Raw genomic sequence first — 21,492 nt, forward strand, 5'->3', positions numbered from 1 at the left:
GCCAAAATTAAATCATTAAATACATGTACATGTGAGACTCTTGCACAGTTGTGGAAATGGAATAATTGAAGGCAGTACTGGAATCCTACTTTTATTTCCTAATTTTGACCTTTTATAAGATTGTCCCCATTAATTGGAGAGGGGAAGGAACAGAAAGAAAGTGTGGATATTGTATAGCATAAAACTGTACACAATCTGAAACCATTTGTATTTGCTCTCAGAAAACCATCATTGAATGTATCTATTAATACAAACCCCAAATTTCCTTAATGAAAGTGTTCCTTGGACTGGCATTGAAGGAAGATTTCATTCTCCATACAATCCTTAATCAAGTGCAAAACTAGGCAACTTGGAAACCTCTGAACCATGGTTTCAAATGAATCATGAACTCTTACAGCAGAAACTAGCCTTAGAGAACACCTAGTTCAACTCCCTTACACAACACAGCCTTCTCCATAACATCCAATTCCATTCAGCAATAATTTACTGGGCCCCTCCTATGTGCTAGTCATTAAGCAGCAGAGAATCCAAGAAGAGAAATGCACATCCCTGCTTTCAAGGAGATTACTACCCAGCAAGGAAGATAAGGCATTACAGAGAAGGTCCAAAAGCAAACTGATAAGAGACCCAAACACTAGCCTCTGTGAAGTCAAGAGTGGTCTCCTGTATAGCAGAAGTAGGCAACAGATGACATTGGACATGGGCCTTGAAGGATGGGAATGAATTGAGACAACAGAGTGGAAGGAGGAAGCTCCAGATGAAGGAAATATAAGAAGCATAGATGCTGTCGTTGTTGTTTAGTTGTTAAGTTGTGTCCTACTCTTTTGTGATCCCATGGAATGTAGCCCACCAGGCTCCTCTGTCCATGGGATTTTCCAGGCAAGAATATTGGAGTGGGTTGCCATTTCCTCCACCGGGGGATCTCCCCACCCAGGGATCGAACCTGTGTATCCTGTATCTCCTGCATTGGCAGGTGAATTCTTTACCATTGAGCCACCAGGGAAGCCTGAGCATAGATACAGATAAGAAATAACAAGAGATCAGTGAGTTGGGAGCATCAGATACTGAAAATAATCCTTAAGCATTTATCAGGTGAACATTCAGGACTTTTACCTTTCAAACCTGTCCTCTCTCCTGTTTCCTTCATGTGAATAAATGGCATGTCTATTCATCCAGCTTCTCCAGCCCAGAGCTAAGTGTACTTAATTTATTTCCTTCCCCAACCCCACATCCAAACCAACATAAAGTACAGCCAGTTCTAATCACCAAGATATGCCTAGATTCCACCTCCTTCTCACACCAGCTGAGACTAGTCCATTGTTTTTCATGGCATCCTCCTGATTTAGCCTGTTACTTCCACTCTTTTAACTCTTTCCAGTTTATTTCCTGCACAGCAGCCTGCATGAGCTTTGTAAAATTTAAATCGTTTCATATCACCCTTCCAATGTTTCCTCTCTGATGGTTTCCTATTGCACTGGGAATAAAATCTGAATTTCTTACCATAAAATCAAAACTCTGGGGGCTTGTAAGATCTGACTTCTGCCTCATCTGATCTCATCTCCTACTGCTTTCCCACTTGCCGCTTATACCTTAGCCACATTGACTCTTCTTCAGTGATTCAAGGTCCTTCCCTCCTTGATGCCTTTATAGGCTCCATTTCTTTTGCCTAGAGTATAGACTCATGGCTTGTCTTCTCATTTCATTCAAGCCTCTTCTCAAATGTCATCTCCCCAAAGATGCCTTCCCTGACCATCTAAAAGAGCTCCCACCCCCATCATCTTCTATCCCTTTAATCTGCTTCATTTTCTTTTTTTTTTTTTAACTTTACAATATTGTATTGGTTTTGCCATATATCAACATGAATCCGCCACAGGTATACACGTGTTTCCCATCCTGAACCCTCCTCCCTCCTCCCTCCCCGTACCATCCCTCTGGGTCATCCCAGTGCACCAGCCCCAAGCATCCAGTATTGTGCATCGAACCTGGACTGGCGACTCGTTTCATATATGATATTATGCATGTTTCAATGCCATTCTCCCAAATCACAATCTGCTTCATTTTCTTCCTAGTACTTACCATTACCTGAAATTACATATATATTCACTCGCTGATTTATTTTTGTCTGCATTACTATTCGTTTCCTATTGCTGTTGTAACAAATTACCACAAACTTGGTGGCTTGAACAATGCAAACTTATTATCTTAGAGTTCAGGAGGTTGAATGTCTGAAATGGGCCTCATTGGGCTAAAATCAAGATATCAGCAGGGCTGTGTTCCTTTTGAAGAATTCATTTCCTTGTCTTTGTCATCTCACAATGTCCATCTGCATTCCCTGGCATTTGTCCTCCTTCCATCTTCTAAGTCAGCAACAGCAGGTCAAGTCCTGCTCACATGGCATCATTCTGATACTCTCTGCCTCTTTCCATCTTCGTTATTACATTGGGCCCATATAGATAATCTAAAGTAATCTTCTATTTTAAAGCCAGTTTATTAGCAAGCTCAATTCCATCTGTAGTCTTAATTCCCTTTTGCCCATATAACCTAATATATTCACCAGTTCTGGGGATTCAAACACAGACATCTTGGGGGCAGGGGTCATTATTCTCCCTACCACCCAACACATACTGAAATAGCAATTTTACTGGGAGCCAGAACCAGGTCTTTGTCACTATTCTCCTGCACCTGGCACACAGCAGTGTATATTGGTCCATATATGCTTGTTAAATTAATACTTAATGAAACATACTGTTATAAGAGCTTTATATATAAAGCTTCACAACTACTTCATTTTTACAACTACTCTATGAGGTAAAATCAATCATCATTCCCATTTTACATTTGAGAAAATGGAGGCACAGAGAAGTTAAGGAACTTGCTTAAGGCCACATAGTAAATGCCAGAGTCCAGGGCACAAAGTAAAGCAAACTCTAAGGCCTTTGCTCTAACCACCGTGCTATGCCCCTTCATCCCCTTCATAGGGCCTTCTTGTGGCAAAGGGGCTTGTGTAACTCAGTGAAGCTATGAGCTATGCCATACAGGACCACCCAAGATGGACAGGTCATAGTAAAGAGTTCTGACAAAAAAAATGATCCACTGGAGGAAGGAACGACAACCCACACGGTATTCTTGATGCGAGAACCCCATGAACAGTACGAAAAGGCAAAAAGATATGACACTGGAAGATGAGCTCCCCAGATCAGAAGGTGAGCAGTATGCTGCTGGGGAAGAACAGAGGGCAATAGCTCCAGAAAGAGTGAAGCAAATGGGCCAAAGCAGAAATGATGCTCAGTTGTGGGTGTGTCTGGTGGTGAAAGTAAAGTTCAATGATGTAAAGAACAATATTGCATAGGAACTTGGACTGTCAGGTCCATGAATCAAGGTAAATTGAACATGATTAAGCAGGAGATGGCAAGAATGAATATCAGCATCTTAAGTATCAGTGAACTAAAATGTACAGGAATGGGTGATTTAATTCAGATGACCATAATATCTACTACTATGGGCAGAGAATCAGAAGAAATGGAGTTGCCCTCATAATCAAAAAAACTATCCAAAATGCAGTACTTGGCTGCAATCTCAAAACAATAGAATGACTTTGGTTCATTTCCAAGGCAAACCATTCAAAATCACAGTAATCCAAGTCTATGCCCCAACCACTAAACCTCAAGAAGTTGAAGTTGACAGGCTCTATGAAGACCTACAAGACCCTTCTCCACCCCCCAAACAGATGTCCTTCTCATCATAGGAGATTGGAATGCAAAATTACAAAGTCAAGAGATACCTGGAATAACAGGAAATTTTGGCCTTGGAGTACAAAATGAAGCAGGGCAAAGACTAACAGTTTTGTCAAGAGAACATGTTAGTCATAGCAAACACCCTTATCCAACAACACAAGAGATGACTGTATACATGGATATTACCAGATAGTCAATACAAAAATCAGATTGATTATATTCTTTGCAGCTGAAGATGGAGAAGCTCTATACAGTCAGCAAAACCAAGACCTGGAGCTGACTGTGGCTCAGATCAGGAGCTCCTTATAGCAAAATTGAGGTTTAAATTGAAGAAAGTAGGGAAAACCACTAGGCCATTAAGGTATGACCTAAATCAAATCCCTTATGATAGTATAGTGGAGGTAACAAATAGATTCAAGGGATTAGATCTGGTAGACAGAGTGCCTAAAGAACTATGCACAGAGGTTTGTAACATTGTACAGGAAGCGATGACCAAAACTATCCCCAAGAAAAAGAAATGCAACAAGGCAACACGGTTGTTATACAAAAAGTTGAGTAAAGAAGAGAACTGAAAGGCAAGGGAGAAAGGGAAAGATACACCCAATTGAATACAGAGTTCTAGAGAATAGCAAGGAGAGATAAGGCCTTTGTAAGTGAACAATGCAAAGTAAGAGAGGAAGACAATAGAATGGGAAAGACTAGAGATCCCTTCAAGAAAATTGGAGATATCAAGAGAACATTTCATGCAAGAATGGGTACGATAAAGGAGAGAGATAGTAAGAAACAGAAGCCGAAGAGATTAAGAAGAGGTGGCAAGAATACACAGAAGAACTATACAAGAAAGGTCTTAATGACACAGATAACCATGATGGTGTGGTCCCTCACCTAGAGCCAGACATCCTGGAGTGTGAAGTCAAGTGGGCCTTAGGAAGCATTACTATGAACAAAGCTAGTATAGGTGACAAAATTGCAGCTGAGCTATTTAAAATCCTAAAAGATGCTGCTGCTAAAGTGTTGCACTCAATATATCAGCAAATTTGGAAAACTCACAAGTGGCCACATGACTGGAAAAAGTCAGTTCTCATTCCAATCCCAAAGAAGGGCAATGCCAAAGAATGTTCAAACTATTGTACAGTTTCTCTCATTTCACAAGCTAGCAAGGTTATGTTCAAAATTCTTCAAATTAGGCTTCAGCAGAACATGAACCAAGAACTTCCAGATATACAACCTGGGTTTCAAAGATGCAGAGGAACCAGAGATCAGACTGCCAACATTCGTTGGAGAAAACGAGGGAATTTCAGAAAGACATCTACTTCTGCTTCATTGACTACACTAAAGCCTTTGGCTGTGTGTGGTCCACAAAGAACTGTGGAAAATTCTTAAAGAGATGGGAATACCAGATTACTTTATCTGTCTCCTGAGAAACCTGTATGCAAGTCAAGAAGTAACAGAACCAGACATGGAATAACTGACTGGTTCAAAATTGGGAAAGGAGTACATCAAGGCTGTATGTGGTTACTCTGCTTATTTAACTTACATTCAGAGTACATCATGCAAAATGCCAGGCTAGATGAATCACAAGCTGGAATCAAGACTGCCAGGGGAAATACCAACAACCTCAGATACCAGATAATACACTCTGATGGCAGAAAGTGAAGAAGAATTCCAGAAAAACATCTACCTCTGCTTTATTGACTATGCTAAAGCCTTTGACTCTGTGGATCACAACAAACAGTGGAAAATTCTTAAAGAGATGGGAATACTAGACCACCTTACCTGCCTCCTGAGAAATCTGTACGCAGGTCCAGAAGCAACAGTTAGAACCGGACATGGAACAATGAACTGATTCCAAATTGGAATGGAGTATGTCAAAGCTGTATATTGTCACCCTGCTTATTTAACTTATATGCAGAGTACATCATGCAAAATGCTGGACTGGATGAAGCACAGCCAGAATCATGACTGCAGGGGAAAAAATCAATAACCTCAGATATGCAGATGACACCATCCTTATGGCAGAAAGTAAAGAGGAACTAAAGAGCCTGTTGATGAAAGTAAAAGAGGAGAGTGAAAAAGCTGACTTAAAACTCAACATTAACAAAACTAAGATCACAGCATCCAGCCCCATCAATTCATTGCAAATAGAAGGGGAACAGTGGAAACAGTGCCAGATTTTACTTTCTTGGGCTCCAAAATCACTGAAGATGGTGACTGCAACCATGGAATTCAAAGACGCTTCCTCCTCAGGAGGAAAGCTGTGACAAATCCAGACAGCACGTTAAAAAAAACAGAGGCATTTTGCCAACAAAGTCCATACAGTCAAAGCTATGGTTTTTCTAGTAGTCATGTGTGGATGTGAGAGTTGGACCATAAAAAAGTTGAGAGCCAAAGAATTGGTGCTTTTGAACTATAGTGTTGGAGAAGAGTCTTGAGAGTCCCTTGGACAGCAAGGAGATCAAAGCAGTCAATCATAAAGGAAATCAACCCTGAATATTCATTGGAAAGACTGATGCTGAAGCTGAAGCTCCAATACTTTGGCCATCTGATGCCAAGAACCGACTCATTAGAAAAGACCCTGATGCTGGGAAAGATTGAAGGCAGAAGGAGAAGGGGACAACAGAGGATGAGATGGTTGAATGACATCACCAATTCAATGGACAAGAGTTGAACAAACACCAGGAGATAGTGGAGGACAAAGGGGCCTGGTGTGCTGCAGTCCATGGGGTTGCAAAGAGTCAGACATGACTTAGCAACTGAACAACAAATACCCACTCCTAAAGGAATCATGGTAAAGGGAAAGGTGGGCCCTCCAAAATCTGCTTTGACTAAAGCAAGTGGCAAGTCTCAGTGGAAGGCTCAGGGAATGCTATTCGCCTTCACACAAGGCTATGGGGTCTCTGTCTAGATACTGCTCATAAGAGAAACTCAGTCATTTGAGGGGAAACTTATTTCAATCTTTCAGCCAGGTCTGGTTTGCTCCACTAATCACAGCTACCCACAGGTTCCGGAGGATTCTTTCAAGCTAAACTCAAACTCTTTTTGTTTTCCTGAGTGGGCCTCTGGTGTAGAATCACTGTCTGCTTTCTTGCTGTGGTGAACTGAGTTGGACCTTGAAGAAACTCAGGAACCAACACCACCTTGGCTTCCAGGCTAGATCAGAATCAACCTTCTATAGCATTTCCCCTGAGTCTCACTCTCATCTTGCCCTAAGAGCAAAGACCCCTTGCCTCCAAACTCATGATGCAGAATGCTTCGGAGGAGGGAAAGTAAGTGAGGGACTTTTATAACCATTTCCCTCCATTCCTCCCCAAATTTCCATCTCCCAGGCCAAGAGAGGGGGTGGATGAGGCATTGTTCTAAGAGGACCCATTGTATGTTTGACAAATACCAGGACCCCTCCCTCAAGAGGCTGGGAAGAAGAAAAGAGAGTGGGTGGCCAACAGTCGGTGCTTTTATTTTCTGGCGTGTAATCCAGAACATGGATAATTCCCACAAACATAATCAAGTTAGCAATCCATGTATAATTTGGCAATATGCTTTCTAGTTAAATAACGACTTAAATTGCTTTGGGGATTTTTTAAAGGAAAATTTACTTAGTCATTTTAATAAGAATGTTCCTGGGAAACAAATTTTTCAAAGAATTTTGCAGCAAATAAGACTAAGGTCAAAGAATTATCTCTAGGTCTATGTCATAACAACTGTTCTGAGTACATTATCTCCCCTTTAATGATCCCACTACCATGCCCACACATCCTCTCTATCTATCTACCTATCTATCTACCTGCTGCTGCTGCTGCTAAGTCGCTTCAGTCATGTCCGACTCTGTATGACCCCAAGAGACGGCAGCCCACCAGGCTCCCCCATCCCTGGGATTCTCCAGGCAAGAACACTGGAGTGGGTTGCCATTTCCTTCTCCAATGCGTGAAAGTGAAGTCACTCAGTCGTGTCCGACTCTAGCGACCCCATGGACTGCAGCCTACCAGGCTCCTCCATCCATGGGATTTTCTAGGCAAAAGTACTGGAGTGGGGTGCCATTGCCTTCTCCCATCTACCTACCTACCTATCTCTATTTATTTCTCACAACCATCTCAACCATATGCACACATCCATTTATATACACACTTCCATATTTCCTCCTAGTATCTCCCAATTACCCAGGAATTCTCCCAGTCCTCCTGCATGCTGTCCTGCTCTTCACTTCTACAGATAATTCCACTTGCATAATTGCAGCATTGGAATTATCCAGTTCAATTGTAATTATTCAATTATTCATTGACTGCTATCCATGTAGACTGTTATCAGTCCCTATGAATAAACTGGTATCCCAGCTCCAACACTTACTATCTCTGTGGCTTTAGGAAAAAATTATTTAACTTCTCTGAGCCTCTGCATCTGAAACTGGCATGATGATGGTACCTATCCTATGCTCAATATTGAGCATCAACCATGCACCTGACCTTGTTCTAGGTACAGAGGATACAAGAATTAAAAAAAAAAAAAAAGATGAAATTCTTATTCTTAGCAAGGTTATATTCCAGTGGGAAGGAAATGAGCATCAAAGAAACAAATTTGATAATTTCAGAGAATTGCTATTAAAGGTAATACACAGTAACATAAGGTAAGTTTAGGGAGGAGGTGCTAGCCAGCCTCAAAGAAGGGCATTCAAATGGTCGCCTCCTGGTTTTCCTGTCCTTGTACACCTCTCACTACACTGCATGGAGCTGGCTGAGGTAACCAATAGAATGTTATGGAAATTATAGTGTGTGGTTTCCAAGGACAGGTCACAAAAGACATTGCAGCTTCTATCTCTTTCTTGGGTCACTTACTCTGGGGGAAGGCCGCTGCCATGTTGTGAGAACATTCAAATGGTTTCATGGACAATCCTATGGCAAGGTGGTGATGAAAGACTAGCGCTGACCTTGCCAACAGCTAGTGCTGACCTTGCCAACAGCTAGTGCTGACCTTGCCAACAGCTAGTACTGACCTTGCCAACAGCCGATGTCTGCCTGCCATGTTGAAAGTGATGCTTGCAACCCTAGCAAATTCATAAAAGACTCCAAGCCGTAACAAGTCAGCCAATTTGTGCTGGAAGTCTGACCCACAAAAACTATAAGACTATCATTTTTACTGTGGTTTTTAAGCTACTAGGATTTGAAGCCATTTGGTACACGGCAATAAATAATTAATACAGAGAGTCTTAGGATGATCAGGAAAGGCTTCAGTGAGCTTCAGTGAGCTTGGGTCATTGTGCAGATTAAACAAATAAGACGCATGAAATGCTTAACACAGAGTCAGACTTTTGGTATCTGCTCAGTAAACACTGGCTATGGTTATTTTTATTATTTGTGGTGAGATTAGTCTTCACCCAACACCCTCCTACTACAGATGAGGATCTTGAGACCTAGGGACTTTCAGACATTTGTCCCTATCACCCAAAGCAAGTGTGAGCTGACCCAAGTCTATGGGTTGGATCTCCTAGATTCTGCTAGAACCTAAACCAGACTTCTTCCTTCTTCACTCTGTCTCTTCTTTCCTTGCACAAAATCTGTTGAAGTGAGAACATGAGGAGGCTGCCTACAGATTACGACTCTACTGAGTCAGTTCTACCATCCATGGTCGACAGAGCAGGGCGCAGGGAGAAACTGGGTGTGGTGTGTGCAAAGGAGGAACTATTCAGTGGCTCACCCAGGAGGGCTTCTTCATAAAGGAATGGCCGCGGCCAGATGAGCACTTCTGAACCGATGTGAAACACACTCTTCTTTGCTAACCGCCACTGGGAACTCAACAGCTGTTTTTAATATTTTGATGCTAATCACCTGAAAGGCCATGGGGAGGAGGAAAGACAGAAAGGCAGATTGTCTGCACAGCCATGAGCCTATCTGTGCCTCCGCCTAAACAAATCTTTTTAGAACAGGCTGGCTCCCATATGCTGCTGTTCTCCCGCCATGGGGTCAAGGATACAGCCCACTTTCTCTCTTGGTGGCCACCACACCCATTCTCTCCCTGGGCGTTCTGTCCTCCCCTCCACCCCCATGACCAGCTGTGGAGTAGTGCGTGTCCCACATACCTCCCTCTTTCCTTGTAGCCTTCATAGATAAGCTCACAGGCTCTGCTTATTATAGAGTTCGCTGCTAGTAACTGTAGAGAAATAGATAGCAAGCAAAGGAAAAAAACCAAAGTTGGGGAAATTACAAAGACTACAGAACCTTTTAACACAGCCATGTCACTCTCTTACTTAAAACCTTTCCTTTGGGTCACATCCCATCACCTGCAGAACAAATCCCAAGCTCTTTCAGGAGGCACACAAAGTTCTCCAAGGTCTTGTCTGGGCTTAAATCTCTACTCTGCACTTGCAAGCCATGTGGACTTGAACAAGTTATTTCTTTGTGTCTGATTTTCTTCTGATGTAATAAAGGAATCATAATATAGAGTTGTGAGAATTAAATGAGTTAATATATATACAACCATAGGTCAGTATCTGGCACATAGTAAGGTTCAAGAAATGTAATCAATTACGATGATGATGATGATGACAATGATAATGATGAAGAACATCTCTGAAACCTTGTCCATTACTCACTGTCTACAGACCTTGAAGTACCCTCACATATGTTGTTGTTGATCAGTAGCTAAGTCACGTTCAACTCTTTGCAATCCCATGGACTGCAGCATACCAGGCCCCTCTGTCCTCCACTATCTTCTGTAGTTTGCTCAAATTCACATTCATTGAGTTGGTGATGCTATCTAACCATCTCATCCTCTGCCTCTCCCTTCTCCTGTTCCCTTCAATCTTTCCCTGCTTCAAGATCTTTTCCAGTAAGTCAGCTCTGCCCATCAGGTGGTCAAAGTATTATAGTTTCAGCTTCAGCATCAGTCTTTCCAATGAATATTCAGAGTTGATTTCTTTTAGGATTAATTGGTTTGATCTCCTTTGCTGTCCAAGGGACTCTCAAGACTCTTCTCCAGCACTACAGTTCAAAAGCATCAATTCTTTGGCACTCAGCCTTCTTTATGGTCCAACTCTCACATCCATACATGATTACTGGAAAAACCATAGTTTTGACTATGCAAACTTTGTTTGCAAAATGATGTCTCTACTTTTTAATATGCTGTCTAGGTTTCTCATAGGTTTCAATCCAAGGAGCAAGTGTCTTTTAATTTTGTGCTGTAGTCACCATCTACAGTGATTTTGGAGACCAAGAAAATAAAATCTGTCACTGCTTACACTTCTTCCCCTTCTATTTGCCATGAAATGATGGGACCAGATACCATGATCTTAGTTTTGTTAATATTGAGTTTTAAGTCAGCTTTTTCATTTTCCTCTTTCACTCTCATCAAGAGGATTTTTAGTTCCTCTTCACTTTTTCTTACCATTAGAGTGGTATCATCTGCATATCTGAGGTTGTTGATATTTCTCCCAGCAATCTTGATTCCAGCTTGTGATTCATCTAGCCTGGCATTTCACATGATGTACTATACATATAAGTTAAATAAGCAGCGTGACAATACACAGCCTTGGCATACTCCTTTCCCAATTTTGAACCAGTCAATTGTTCCATATAAGGTTCTAGCTGTTGCTTCTTGACCTGCATACAGGTTTCTCAGGAGACAGATAGGTAGTCTGGTATTCCCATCTCTTAAAGAATTTTCCATTTTGTTGTGATCCACACAGTCAAAGGCTTTAGTGTAGTCAATGAAGCAGAAGTAGATGTTTTCTGGAATTCTCTTGCTTTCTCTATGATCCAGCAAATGTTGCGATTTGATCTCTGTTTCCTCTGCCTTTTCTAATCCCAGCTTGTACATCTGGAAAGTCTTGGTTCATATACTGCTGAAGCCTAGCTTGAAGGATTTTAAGTATAACTTTACTAGCATGTGAAATGAGTGCAACTGTATGGTAATCTGAACATTCTTTGGCACTCTCCTCCTTTGTTGGGATTGGAATGAAAATTGACCTTTTCCAGTCCTGTGACCACTGCGAGTTTTCCAAATTTGCTGACATATTGAGTACAACACTTTAACAGCATCATCTTTTAGGATTTTAAATAGCTCAGATGCAATTTCATCACCTACATTAGCTTTGTTCATAGAGATGCTTCCTAAGGCCTACTTGACTTCACACTTCAGGATGTCTGGCTCCAGATGAGTGAGCATATAGTTGAGGTTATCAGGATCTTTAGGATCTTTTTGTAAAATTCTTCTGTGTATTCTTGCCACATATTTTACCATGCTGTTAATTACTTCCATGCTATTTTGCTCAATTCTCCTGTATCTAGACAGACTTTACCCTCCCCTAAGCCTGGCTCACATCTGGGTCCTTAGAGAAGATTCTACTCAAGCAAGCCTCCTCTGGGAGGCATTCCATGTCCATCCTCTCATCACACACACTTGCTCAGGTATCTTCTTCTGTGCTCCTATAACAACCCATGCATACCTCCTTCAAGAAAATACGTGTAGGGAATTCCCTGGCAGCCCAGTGATCAGGACTCTGCACTTTCACTGCCAAGGGCCCAAGTTCAGTCTCTGGTCAGGGAACTAAATTCCCACCAAAAAGAGGGGAAAAAAAGGAAAGGAAATATGTGTATATGTTAATTATCTAGAGCTGCATAACAATGTATTCCAAAACTTAATGGGGTCAAAGAATAGCCATTTTATTTGTTCAAAATGCTATGGGTCAAGCTTTTAGATAAAGCTTAGCTGGGTGGTTCTGCTCCACATGGCATCAGCTGAGGTCATTCACTCAGCTGAATTCATTCAGCCCCTGGACAGAACAGAAGGCTCATGACGTGTGCACTCACGTGTCCTCAGCGGTCCTCTCACGTTGCTGCTCTGTGTGGCTAGCTTCGGCTTCTTCACCGGACTGTGGGCTTAGGGTAGATCAGCTTCTAACATGGTGGCTGGCTTGCTAAGAAGAACAATTTTAAGTGGCAAAAGCCAAAGCTGTAGCTCCCTTAAGGCCCAAGCTCGAAAATTACACAACATTGCTTACACCACATTCTACTAGTCAAAGCAAGTGATAGAACAAGCTCAAATCCCAAAGAAGGAGTAAAAAGCATGTATAGCCATCTTGAAGTCACCACCACAGGTCCCTGCCCTTAAGATGCTGAGGTCCTTGAAGGCAAAGAGATGATTCTGTATTAGTGTTGGTGCCCCCAGCACCTAACTGGGAGGAGTGCCTGGTTTAGAGTAGGTGCTTAACAAGTTGATGTGTGAACTCCCACCAAACATGGAAAGCTCTAGAAGTAGGTGAACTGGTCTAACAAAACACTCAAGGCAGCTCCTCTGGCAGCTGTCAAAACCTCCCACCCATGACCTCTGCTTCTCATCAAATCCATCTTCAGTTCATTCCCAGCACAACAAAAAGTACAAGCAATGCCAAAGTCATCAATCAAGTACCACTGTCTCTAACCAGCTTTAACACAGATAAAGCGCAGAAGTGAAAGATGTTAGTATAGTCAGAATGTTCTATAGGCTTATCTAAGTGATAGATTAAATAAAAACGTACCTGTGTAAAAATATTTTCAACCCTAGTGCTATGGGGATCCAGAGCATCCCCAACCAAAAGGTCTCTCAGTTCCTCCTGTTTGGGATAAACCCTCACCCCAACCTCACGCAAACAGCAACAAAAGCCAGCATCTAGCCCATGAGGCTCACTCCTGAGTTCCCTAAGGAAAGCCCTGTTTCTGTTGCCTATGGCTCAGGGCAGCAGCCTGAGACTACTACCAGAATACCAGCCTTCCAAGAGCAGACTCCAGGGGCATTGCCTTGGGGAAGGGAAGGGATGAGTCAGCCCAGACCACCAGCAGTTGTCTGTAGAAGAATGTCCAGGCCCTGTGTACAGCCAGCAAGGGCACAGACACTCAGTTTTTAATAAGGAAACCACTGGGAGGAAAACAAACACAGTTTTAAAATATCTGAGTCAGCAAATTGACTTTTTCATTCATCTTAGAGGCCCAGGCCTTCTCCAGTAGGATCAATCAGGTCCATTCCTAACCTGGAATCTGAAATAGCTGGAGGTACCTGAGGGGAGCAGGCACAGACAGAACCCACCTGGCACTTAACAGAGGTAGAGAAGCAGCTCTTCTTCCCTCCCTGTAGCGGAGGACAACTTGGCAGAGGCTAGCCATCCTGCAAAGAATCACTTATACATGTTAGGAGTGTGCTGGATGCATGAGAAAATGACCCATTTAGCAACTCTCTAGAATCCCTGAAAATGAAGAGCGCTACCCAAATCATCATATTGTCTTTTTATGAGGCAACCAGGAGTAGACAGTGTAAGGGCAGGGAAAAATACAGACCCCTTTCCTTCACACTATAAGCTAGGCAGAATCCTGGCAGCTATAACATATAGGCAGATGGAGGAGGGACCACATTTTAAATTCCTCGGGTTACTCAGCTCCTTTTCCAGCGCCCTTCATTTCCCCCCAGAAACAGAGTAAAAAATAAGAGACCCATGCTAAACATCGGTGTATCCAACCAACAGATATTTAATGAGATATTTAACCTAAAACATATCAGACCCTCCTCCAGAATGGAGCTAGCAAAAGAAACTAGGAGACAAGATGCCTGCTACGTTGGAATTCTCCAAGAAGGAAATAAAAAGGGAATTTTAGATCATAAGTGACATGAAGAGAATAAACTAGGAGAAGTGTGATAGAGAATGGCTTCTTTAAGGAGAGAACACCTCTCTGAAAAGGAGGCATTCAGAGCCTTCAGTGATGACACAGAGAGAGCCATAACCTGAGAGAGAAGAGCCCCAGGCAGAGGGGACAGCAAGCACACCCTTGAGACAGAAATGAGCCTGCTGTCTTTAAGGAACAGAATGGAGGCCAATGCAAAAATTAACAAACATGGTGTGAGATAACGTGGGTGAGACAGACAAGGGCTCTATCATGCAGGGCCTTGAATATCACAGCAAAGCATTTGAATTTTATTTTACTCCATATTCTGTCTAAATATTCCTACTCCTGGTTCTTTAGCACTGCAATGCTTTATTCATCAGAGACATGGATGCTCCCAAACAAAGGTCCTCAAAATGTAGTGCCCAGGCCAATAACATTGGCATCTCTCTGGGAATTTATTAAAAATGCAAACCTGCTGAATCAAAAACTCTGAAGGTGGGGGTCCAGAAATCTGCATTTAGTAAGCCCTCCAGGTAGTTCTGATACATGGTAGTTTGAGAACTACTGCTCCAGAGAAAATAACTTTCTAGACTACTGAAACTTCCGTAAGTACAACACATTGATAAAGAAGACAAGAAAATGGGCATTATATGTTTCAGTGTGGTTCCTATCTTTTAAAAACAAAGGGAATAAAGGAAATAAAAACAATATATGACCTTTTATGAATAATTCATGATCCTCATTGTGTGGACTCTGACATGTTCTGAGGGTCTAGGAAAACACGTAAAGCTGCTTGTTCCTATACTTATTGTCCCCAAATGGCTATTCTTTGTGAGATTTTTGTGCTTGCTTTTGATAGCTACTCTATACCTTTCTTTGTTCTTAAGCATTGGCTTCACTTAATCAGAGTAGAACAATGAAATAAGTAATAGACATATTCAAATATAGGCCAAAATTTTATTAGATTTGTAAGACATAAAATTACTCTGTCAGTTGCTATAAAACCTTCCAAATTCTTACTCTCAATTTTTGTACTTTTCTCAGACCATAGCACTGATATAAAAGACCCATGAAAAGTTTTATGTATGTTTAATTGAAGTCCTGTAGGGTGAAGACAGAGATAATGGAACAGAAATAAGACTTGAAGAGATAACAGCTGAAACTTTTCCAAAACTAATTGAATATATCAACTGTTAGATTCAGGAAATCCAAAACTGAAAATAAAGTAAAACTTAGGTACTTTAAAGCAAAACTGCTAAAGACCAGGAACAAAGAAGATAAAAGCAGCCAGAGGAAGAAGACAGATTTCCATCAAAGGACCAATGATTAAACTGACAACTAATTTCTCAACAGTAGCCAAAAGATATCTAAGACAACGGAATTGGGAGACAAGAGAACATGGGTCATAAAAACAGATTAAGAAATTACATACAGATGCTGAAAATAGAAAGAAAGGTTGGTTTCATAGTCCTCTGAGCTACCAAACCAGGATTCTTTAAATTACCCCTGACCAGCAATGGTCAAGTCGCTCTAGAAATGAGGAATGGAAGTGTGGGGGGACAAGAAACTAGACAAGGCTTTATATAACTCTTCCTTCATATGCACACACACCAGGCAAGAGTGTTTTGTTTTTTTATTTCATCTGGACTCCCATAGCACCCTGTACATCCCTCTTTCCCATCATGTGTAAGGCAATAAATAGTAAATCGCTTTTCTGTCCACTTACACTCAGTCACATTACACTGTGAATTTATGAAAAATAAAGACAGGGTTGTATTTATCTTTGAATCCAAATACCTAGCAGAGTGATTGACATAAGAAGCTTCCATTAAATACTGAATGAATTAATAGACAAATGAAAGAATCAATGATGTTGTTTCATTTGCAAGAACCAGAGATCTGAACCTCCTTCCCAAGTCTCCTCCTGCCTCATCCACAATTTGTCACTACCAGCTTCTTCCCAATCCTGTAGAAAGAAGCCTGGAGCCTGAGGGTACATTCCCTGGCTTCTTTTATTTCAACCAAAATATTCAATTAGTTGCCTGATATTTACCTGAATGTTGCTTCTATTTTCTTCTGCAGATCTGGGTGGGACTATTCTTGAGAGTGACTATGCCGAAAAGATATTGCCTTCCTCATGATCTACGCCACCTCCATTCTTTACTTCTGGTCAAATAACTGGGGTTAGGTTTCAAGGTAGCCCAAATGAAGAAATGCAATGCTTGGTCCAGAAGAAAACATCCTGTCCTCAGAAGGAGCTGCAGGATTTGATGAAAATGTATCAGCCTGATCTAGGGGGACACATGTGGGAACAAGTTCAAGGATGATACACAGGAAAGGAAGGTGGAGAGCAGAATACAAAGGTGAGGGAGGGGTTGTTGACTTGGGAGCCTCCTTAAAGTTAGAATGATTGCATTTCTGAATGGCTCCTTGAAGCTTGGGCATGATGCTTTACAGTAAATTACAGGGAGAGGCTGCACTACCATGGCAGAAAATTGAGGACAGGATCAGAATGTTCAGGGAGACAGAAATGTTAGAACAAATTTATGTGAGACACATGCTTCCTGGGAGGGTTCAGGGGATAGTCCCTGCTTTAGGGCAATAAGGAGTATGTCAGTCAGGGGAAACTACATCCCTGAGAAGCTTGGAGATAACTGTCCATCGTGGGCCAGGGTGAGAAGAGGTGACCCTGCCATATAACTGGGCTCCCTAGACTCGGGGGGAATGATGGGATTCCAGAATAACAAAGGCCAAGAAGCCAGTGCTTCACCACCAGAGTCCAGGTGGACATAAAACACAAAGGCAACAAGGCCAGAGGGACAACCAGAGCTGTTGTCTGGTGCCTCCACCCACGAGGTTTTGCTGAAGGCTAATAGACCGTGGTGTTCCCGGGACTGGGACAGATGATCAGCCAATAAAGGTATTGCGTGACTTGTATAACAAGAAGGGAAAAAAAACATCAAGGGCTATCAAGAAGAACGTTGATGTGCTCATAATTTCCAGATCTGAGTCAGTACTCAGACCCCTAATCTGGGTCCCCTTGAGAAAGGGTCCGGCAATGTCTCCCACACGAGTGAAGTCTTTAGGAGTTCAGTGATCTAAGGCATGTCAGGACATCCCCTGACAGATAAAGAACACATTATTACATGTTGGGCTTACTACTACTAAGAAAGAAATACAATGCTAGCTAAGCCCCTTAAGGTTTTGGAGAAACATAACCTATAATAGGGAATATTGCTATGTATTGGGTGACTGAAGTCGTTTGAGGTCTGGAGCAAGAGAGGGCTCTGCAGTAGATCCAGGCTGCCACGTGAGGTGCCCTTGGCTCGTGTGATCTGGCAGATCCAATGATACTAGAGGTATCTGTGACAGATAGGGATCCAGGGTAGAGTCTCTGGCAAGCCCCAATAGGAGAGCCACAGGACAGACTCTTATAGCTCTTCTGGAAGGGAAAATGACTTCCTATTTGAAAAGCAGCTTCTGGCATGTGATAGGGCCATATTAGAGATACATTGCTCCCTCTGGCAACTGCCTCAATTTGGGGGGGGGGGTGCGGGGGTTGCTTCTCTTTATACTTAATTTCTTGAAAAATTATCTGTATATTCACAATTTCCACTTATTCTCTTCTGACTTTGTTTCAAAACTACTCCAAATCAGGTTTTCACCCCCACAATCTCACTAAAACCGGTTTTTGTGAACTTTACCAACAACTTCCATGTTCCAAATACAATGACTAACTTTAAGTCCTCTTTGAACTTGATCTGTCAGCAGCCTCTGAGCCATTAGGACATGCCCTTTCTTGGGGCTTCCCTGGTAGCTCAGAAGATAAAGAATCTGCCTGCAAAGCAGGAGACACAGGTTTGATCCCTGAGTCTGGAAGATCCCCTGGAGAAGAGAAGAGTATGGCAACCCACGCCAGTATTCTTGCCTGGCGAACTCCATGGACAGAGGATCCTGGCAGGCTTACAGTTCACGGGGTCACAAAGAGTCTAACACGACTGAGTGACTAACACTTTCACTTTTCTTGAAATAGCTTCTCCCCTTGTCCCTGGGACTTTCCTCTTTCTTCCTATCTCACTGGTTCCTCCTTATCACCTTGGCTGGTTCTTCTGATGTTCTCAGCTACTAATGCTGGCATCCCCAAGGCTCAGCCTCAGGTTACTTTTCATTCCATCTATATTCTCTCTTCCTACGTGACATTATCTCATCCACAGCTTCAATTCTTTTACATGCTTCGCATTCCCAAATTTATACCTCTAACCCTACCTCCTTCCCTCATGCATCCAACAGTCTATTAGACCTCTCTACTAGACATCTGATAGATAGACTTAATTCCAAAGACGAATTCTGGCTCCCCCACTTCCAAATATGTCCCTCCTCCAGGCTTCCCAATCTTAGTAAACAACAGCTCTACTCATCCAGCTCCTCAGACCCAAAACCTTGACTCATTTTTTGCTCCTTTCTTTCCAGGCTCACATTCCATTCATCAGAAAATCTTGCCAGTTATTCCTTCAAAATATTTAGAATCTGTTAAATCCTTAGTCTAAGCCACCATCCTCCTTGCTTAGATTCTCGTATCCTGTTTTCATGCTTCCATCTTTGCCCTATTCAATTTATTTTAAAATCAGTAGCCACAATGATCTTGCCCCACTTCTACTGAAAACCTTCCACAAGCTTCCCATTTCCTTCAGGATAAAATCCAAAGTCCTTATAGTGACCCACAAAGCCCCACAACATCTGCACAACCCATGATTCTGGATCCCCTTTGACTTCACTTCCAACACTTTCCCTGAACCCTCTCTGGACACCCCTTTTTCTTTGACATGCTTCCTTCAGTCAGCCTCAGGGCTCACTGCCTCACTTCTGCTCCAACTCCACTTCCTCAGATACACTACTCCTTTCCATCTCCTGGAGCCCTCTCTATTTCTCTTCCTAGCAGGTCTCACTACTTGGTAGATTATACAACATTAATTTTATTGTCTGGCCCAACCCAGTAGATTGTAAGTTTGGGGAGAGCAATAGCTTGTTTAATTTCTACGTCCTCAGCCCTTAGGACAGTGGTTGGAATAAGTTAAATATTGAATAGATTTTTGTTGAGTGCATGAGTAATTTTAATCCTAGTGTATAGGAGGAGAAATATAGATTAAAAATGCTTAAGACCTATATACACAATAGGACATTACTCACTCATCACAGACAATGAAATCTTCCCCTTTGCAACAACCCAGATGGACCTAGAGGGTATTGCGCTAAGTGAAATAAATCAGACAGAGCAAGACAAATACTATATGATTTCACTATACATGGAATCTAAAAAAACAAAAAACAAGATAAGCAAAGCAAAATAGATACAGACTCATAGATACAGAGAAACTGGTAGTTGCTAGTTCATTTCAGTCATGTCCGACTCTTTGCGACCCATGGACTGCAGCACGCCAGGCCTCCTTGTCCATCATCAACTCCCGGAGTTTACTCAAACTCATACCCATTGAGTCAGTGATGCCATCCAATCATCTCATCCTCTGTCGTCCCCTTCTCCTCCTGTCTTTAATCTTTCCCAGCATCAGGGTCTTTTCCAGTGAGTCAGTTCTTTGCATCAGGTGGCCAAAGTATTGTAGTTTCAGCTTCAACATCAGTCCTTCCAATGAATATTCAGGTAGTTGCTAGAGGGGAATTTACATCAAAATAGGTGAGAAAAATCCAGAAGTACAAACTTCATCGTAAAATAAATAAGTCATGGGGATGTAATATATAAGCACAGGGAATATAGTCAGTAATATCATAAAAACTTTGTATAGTGGCTGAGTCTTGATGGTTACTAAACTCATCATGGTGTCAATTTATAATGTATATAAACGTCAAATCACTACATTGCACACCTGAAACTAATATTATAAGTCAGTGAAAGTTGCTCAGTCATGTCCGACTCTTTGCGACCCCATGGACTATACAGTCCATGGAGTTCTCCAGGCCAGAACACTGGAGTGGGTAGCCTTTCCCTTCTCCAGGGGATCTTCCGCACTCAGAGATTGAACCCAGGTCTCCCACACTGCGGGCAGATTCCTTACCAGCTGAGCCACAAGGGAAGCCCTTATATGTCAATTATACGTTAATTTAAAAATTACAAAGAAAAAACGGAAGTTATAAAATTGTTTTTGAAAAAATGATTAAGACCATTAGAAGCTCCCAGCTTGGTACCCTTCCCCAGAGCACAGGGTATATACCTTCATGCTGTTGTTTGGTTGCTAAGTCGTATCCGACTCTTTTGCCACCCCATGGACTGTAGCCCACCCTCTGTACATGGGATTTCCCAGCCAAGAACACTGAAGTGGGTTGCCATTTCTTTCTCCAGGGGATCTTCCCCACCCAGGGATCGAATCCATGTCTCCTGTGTCTCCTGCATTGGCAGGTGGATTCTTTACCACTGAGCCACCAGGAAAGCCCATATACCTTCATAGGCCACAACAAATAATTTTAACCAGAAAAGTGTTATCAAGCATACCAAATAACTGGTTTTATTGCTTTCACTGCTCTGAACTTAGGATATTACCTTATTTTGGAGTTTTGACACAAGATCCATTTGCTATAGCAAATTCAGACATAAACAGTCTAATCCACATATATTTTCTTTCTCCTGTGAACAGGAAGATTCCACATGGCCAGGTCTGGACTTACAGACAGACAGCAAGAGTTTCCTAGATGCCTGAGTGACATCCCCCACCCCCCTCAAAAATGCTCCCTTCTCTGGTTCAGAAGAATCTGAAATTACACAATTTACAATTCATTGACCTCTGAAAAAAACAAGTCACGCCCCAAGGAGGGCTGCAAACAAAAGCGTTCCCGAGCCAGATTCCTTGTTGACACTGGTCTCTGGTTACACCCTGGCATAAAAAGGGAGGAAATGCAGTCTTCAAAGCAGTGCATCCCCACTTTTGTCTGTCCCCAGAGGAATCCCTTCCCCCACTCCACAAGAGGAACTCTCTGGGAGTTCAGAAACACAAATACTGCCAGGGGAGGCATTTTCAAGTTACACACGATAGATAGAAAGATAGATAGATAGATAGATGGATGGAGCGATCCAAAGTAACTCATAGGTCTGGCTCATGTTACTTGTCTTGGACTGGGTTTAAAGCTTTAAA

General features: G+C 42.2%; 1 long non-coding RNA gene across 3 annotated transcripts in view; it reads right to left on the reverse strand.

Moving 5' to 3' along the window:
* Positions 1 to 1,802: 1,802 nt before the first annotated feature.
* Positions 1,803 to 21,492, reverse strand: part of LOC133249454 (uncharacterized) — a 58,040-nt gene continuing 38,350 nt past the window's right edge. For all 3 annotated transcript variants that reach the window (XR_009736966.1, XR_009736967.1, XR_009736965.1), the window contains exon 2: positions 1,803 to 20,016. This is a non-coding gene — a long non-coding RNA (uncharacterized LOC133249454). The remainder of the gene's footprint in view (positions 20,017 to 21,492) is intronic.

This window comes from Bos javanicus, chromosome 6 (genome assembly GCF_032452875.1).
Source record: "Bos javanicus breed banteng chromosome 6, ARS-OSU_banteng_1.0, whole genome shotgun sequence".
In the NCBI taxonomy this organism is placed as follows: domain Eukaryota; kingdom Metazoa; phylum Chordata; class Mammalia; order Artiodactyla; family Bovidae; genus Bos; species Bos javanicus.